The sequence below is a fragment of the Dreissena polymorpha genome, chromosome 7 (genome assembly GCF_020536995.1).
Source record: "Dreissena polymorpha isolate Duluth1 chromosome 7, UMN_Dpol_1.0, whole genome shotgun sequence".
Classification (NCBI taxonomy): Eukaryota; Metazoa; Mollusca; class Bivalvia; order Myida; family Dreissenidae; genus Dreissena; species Dreissena polymorpha.
Genome location: NC_068361.1, coordinates 21,611,273 through 21,616,576, shown reverse-complemented (window position 1 = coordinate 21,616,576; position 5,304 = coordinate 21,611,273). Strand labels below are relative to the sequence as shown.

Sequence of the window (5,304 nt, the reverse complement as noted above, 5' to 3'; positions counted from 1 at the left end):
AGTATTTGATGTCAAGTGACGGCCTTGTACACTACACCGATTTATTAAATAAATGTACTAGTAATAAAAGACAAATTCTAACTCAGCACATACAAAGCAAAAGATGTTAAGAATCCATATAACATGTAAGAAGTAAAACATTTAAAGCATGGAATGCACTTGGTTTGAGAAAAAAACAATGTTGAAGCAGAAAGAAAAAACAGGTGAAAATAATTAGTATTAAGGATTGCTGTACTCTAAATTGTACGCCACTCACCGCTAAAGATTTAATACATTAGTGAATAGTAACAAAAGGGTGAATATGTAATGTAAAAAGTTAAGAAAAGCCACACACCAAATACTTATACTTCTGCGATGTAAGCATTCACCATAACATAAGATACTTACCTTAGCCATTATTTTAATAAAACTGTTTCATCACATAGAAACGAACATTCATTTTGAATTTGTTGCTTAATTGTGTACACGTTTATTAGAATTTTTTTTAAATAAAAAGTATTTTTGGTTGCTGTGTTTTAATATTAATGAAGCATACTGTGGGGAAAACAGTTACTTTAAATAGATTAGCTACTGCAACATAAGCTTGAAGTAACGAAAATAGATTAACAAATACTGATGAGAAAATCAACATCAATACACAAGTAAATTTCTTTTTTTTTCAAAAAGTGTACAGATATGAAATTTTCATCTTGCTGTTTTAATAAATATGTCACATGATCAATTTCTCGCGCTCATCTTGTTTGTTACAGCTATATGTGTATATTCAAATTTCATTTCAGTAGCCATTAGTTGAAATGTTCAAAAACATACCTTTCTGAGTTTCAATTTGTGTGCCTGTTTCAGCAGTTCTTCATCTGTCATCTCCTTGTAAGCCGCTGATGTAGCGGACACCTTTTCTATAAATGAAATTGAACCATGTTGGAATACAAAATAATATTAATAACTGGTGCATCAATTTTAGCTAAAATTGGACTATCATCAAACATTTTAAATGGATACTCTTTCAATGGATAAAACTATGTGACATTGTTCTCCTGGTTTATAACAAAATGGTCTTGCAAAGTAAGCCAGCACCAACCTTTACACACAAATATGCAAGGTACAAAACAATTTTTGTCTTCATACCAAAATGATGAGTTTACCAGTAATTATTTTTCATGTTTTTACAAAAGCAAAATATATGTTGCATAGTTTGTAGCTATACACAAATGTACCTTTTGGCTTTGACTGTCTTTTTGAATTGATCATTTGGACGCCCTCTTCAAACAGCTCCATATACTTATTAAGAGCCATCTAGTTCGCATACACCTCATTGTGTGAGGGCTCCTCTTTTTCGGTGTCAGCCACAATAAACCCAGCATAACCAGGTGAATTCTCTAGGAGCCACTTGAAGGTCTTACCACTGCAAAATTGCAAAGTTATGTTTTCGCTTACATTTTATTTTTCAACTTTACAAATTGTGTACACAAGAAAGACTATTCACTTCTTTTTAAAGTAACCAGTGCCCAGATATCAGTCCTACCAGATATTTGTTAGGCATTGTCAGTTTTTGTCTGATTTGTATGACTATCTAACAGGTTTAAAAGAATCTGATCAGTTACTAAAGTAAACTACTGAACCGAGATAAGGTAATATAACTAAATGGAACTGTGGATTACCTAAACTGGCCAAATTCAATTTTGAAACATCCCATTACGTGTTTCTGGTTTTTAAAATCTCCCCCACTCTGCTTGCTCAGCTCCACTGCCTCGTCTTTTACAATGACTGCTTTCCGTGTTGGCATCCACTGTACATCTTTTGCCTTTATAGTCCTGGCTTCTAGCGTGTCAGTCATCACCAGTTGCCCATTGATCTTCTTACGGAATAGAGGTTCCATCTTGCAAAAGATAGAATACTCTGCATTCAACTAAATTCAATGCTAAAGATTAATAACTTATTGTAATAAGAAGTTTCTTTGTCTATTTATATAAAATATCAAAGCAAAATAGAGTACTATTAATATTTGGCGATAATTTAACTTTAAACATGAAACCGAGTAATGAAACAAGTAACTTTCCATAAACCCTTTCTTCTCACTGACTCCAATCTTTACCGTTAATTCCAGACTGTAAAACTTTTAACAACCGTTTATCTCTAATCATAAGCCTTACCTCCACTCCATACTCACTAACCAGTCATACAGTACCTTTTATTTCTTGCTCCCAATTGCCTTATATCAATAAGCATATATCAATTAGCACTTACTAACTAAGAATCTTTAGATGTGAAGTTCAAAAGGTTACTAAATAAAAAGCAGATGTGCAAAATGCATGACTTAATTATAAGTAGAGTGTTAAGTAAAACAGCTAAGGACTTTTCATACTGTAACGAACACAATGTACTTAATACCACGTCAATGATGTAATCAGAAATAAATTAATTATTACAAATATTAGACAAAAAACTTCTTGCATCCTTCCAATGTTCCTAATCATTTCAAGACCTTAATCTGCAATGACCATGGAAAACGTAATCAGTTCATCGTGTTCTACTTAAATAAACCTAGCTTGCTGGCTATCAGCAATCAGAATTTTTCTATCATTTCAACACCGGATCCATCTTTGCAATAAAACATAAACATAGGAAATATTTATACTATTTTTTGGGGTTGAGTTGTATTTTAAACAATCACCTATTGTGATATTTAGATAATATACCATAACATTTTATTTCATATGCTGTAAAGCAATATAATATACCCATGTTTACACCTATGTCTGATTATTTTACGTTAAACTTTTATTTGTATACATCCGTATCCGAATAATTTCTATCCGGATTCTACACTTAAAAATGTTTTCAAGATATGCGTGATATGAGTATTTAACTGAATACGCTTACATGTTCCAATTTCAAATAACCTTTTTTTCTTTCACAGAAGATCACAAATATTCACACAAACTATCCAAAACAGGACTTTTATTCGTTGTTTTTGTTGTTCATTCTAATTATACGCTATCAATGTAAGTTTGTTCTAGAAGTATTTCGACGTTATCAACACTGTGTCCTTTGTTGCAGTGTACTATTACAAGGCTATTACATCTGTTCATTTAATCTTTAATGAAATCGGAAGGTAGCATTCAAATACATGTTTTGTTTGTAATCTAAACGTTTCATTGCGCTGAGCGAACACTCCATTGTCGTACATGCGTGACGTCATATAATTCTCGATACAAACCATAGTTTACCATTGGTCAATTTTCGATACATTTCGATACAAAAGCTGACGCTCAATGGATGAAATGTATCGAGATGTATCGAAATATTGGAGGCTGGTAGGAGATGTTAAGCGCTATCGCTATCAGATTTAATATATTTCAAATATAAAAAAACGCACTCTGCAATGCATGATTATAATCAACAACAATGCAACACAATGACTGTTAACATATCAACAACCCCATGTCATTCTCTGTCATAGAGCATTGACTACAAATTGTCAAATGTAAACATGTTTCACCCTCGTGTAAAAGAGTGTTTAATAAAATACTAATTTGTTTTCCAGAACGTTTTCGGCTTCTTCATTAACAGCCTGGATCTGCACGTTATCCCTGTACACGGCGTGAGTTAAAACAGTTTACTATCAGCCTTCAAACACAGTGGTAAGGTCTTATAATATACATCGTCTTTATTGTTTTCCGATCGGAACATTAGAAGGCCGCTGACTAGATAAAAGTGCGGAAGATATATCTCCATTTAGCCTTTTATAATTGAAATCAAAACACTAAAATATGCATTTATTATCGGCAGAATATTAGCACAAACATTGCTTACTTTAACAACAATAATCCTGTTTTGTTTTCTATCATGTATAATTGAATGTAAAAGGTCCAGGTAAAATCGTGATTCTTTGTGTAAAAGAGTGTTTAATAACAGATTAATTCGCACTTCCATTATAAACACGATCCTAATGTAAACCCGAGCCACTACATGAGCTATGCATTTTGGATTTTTTCTGTGAGTTTATATCAAAGTTGTTAATCTGTCATCGTATGGGTCAATTTAGTTTTCAAATATGTTGGTAATAAAAAACACTAAAACAATGAACGCGATTGTTTAATATGTAAATGTGTAACGACTGAATTGATAAACATAAAGTCAAACGGAACTACAGCTAAATTGGTGTATTTATTTATATTGAAAGCGAAATCTGTGTTATTGCTTTAACCATGGAGTTGTGCGGGGCATTTTCGCAGTTGTATTCCTTGTATATATTTATAGTATTATACACTATTTTCACTTACCGATCCCTTTGATAGAAACGAATCGCAATTATAAGAATGATTTTATTAGACAAATTCTATTAATATCAAACTTTTTAAAAATTCTTAATAACTCACTACTAACACAATAATTAACTTACTGTGTAAATTACAAGTAACAAGCGAATGTTGTTAACTTGGCAAACGTAAAACTAGGCGGTCATGTTTCTAATTCGAACCCGAAGCCTATCGTCACACCACTTAAATTGAACATAAACACATGATGACTAACTGAAAGCACATTTGTAGCAAATTATGCCGAGTCAAATTTGTAACGAATTGGCATAACACATGTGTATGATGAAGATCCAAAATATAACATAATACAGAGTATATTACTGTATGAACATACATCATACCAACGTGACATGGCTAATCTCTCCTGTTTTACGTTTTTTTTCGTGAAATGTACTTCAGTCTGGGTTTAGTAATGTATAGTTCTACTTTCTTCAATCCTGTTTTTAAGTTGCTAGGCATATTACACTATAAAGTTATCAAATTTATATGAAATCGATGTCAATGTACATTGGCATGAGTTTCATTTTAAATAACACTTATATGATGTAAAATTGTAATTAAACATGTATGTTATTTATCCATTTTTTGGCTTGGAGTGCACCCTTCAAACGGTTTTAACCACAAATGCCTTTAATTGATCGTGCCAAGTGGATGAACTAAGCTTTCAACATTGTTTGTAGTTTATGTCTTATTGTATGAATAGCCCTGTATAGGTAAGATAATCTTACGGATTATTAAACGATGCGCCAAAAAAAAATATCAACTATTGTATGTATTTGTAAATTGCATTATTATCAAGTTGAAAAGCCCCAATGTCTGGTGGATTAAATAATACCATCCATCGATACATTGTATTGTAGTCTCCTAGATCCTAAAAATATAAGGTATTTTATACACGAGGAATAGTATTAAACAGAGTAGTAAACTAATTACCGACATTTGTCAATTGTTAATCACTTAACATTACATTGTAAAACTTGAATAA

At 31.9% G+C, this 5,304-nt stretch overlaps 1 long non-coding RNA gene across 1 annotated transcript; it reads right to left on the bottom strand.

Moving 5' to 3' along the window:
* Positions 1-790: 790 nt before the first annotated feature.
* On the bottom strand, positions 791-1,873 carry LOC127837418 (uncharacterized). Its single transcript, XR_008029278.1, has 3 exons — positions 1,659-1,873; positions 1,215-1,402; positions 791-896 (listed from the first exon to the last, which is right to left on the bottom strand). It is a non-coding gene; the product is annotated as an uncharacterized LOC127837418 (long non-coding RNA).
* Positions 1,874-5,304: the final 3,431 nt, after the last annotated feature.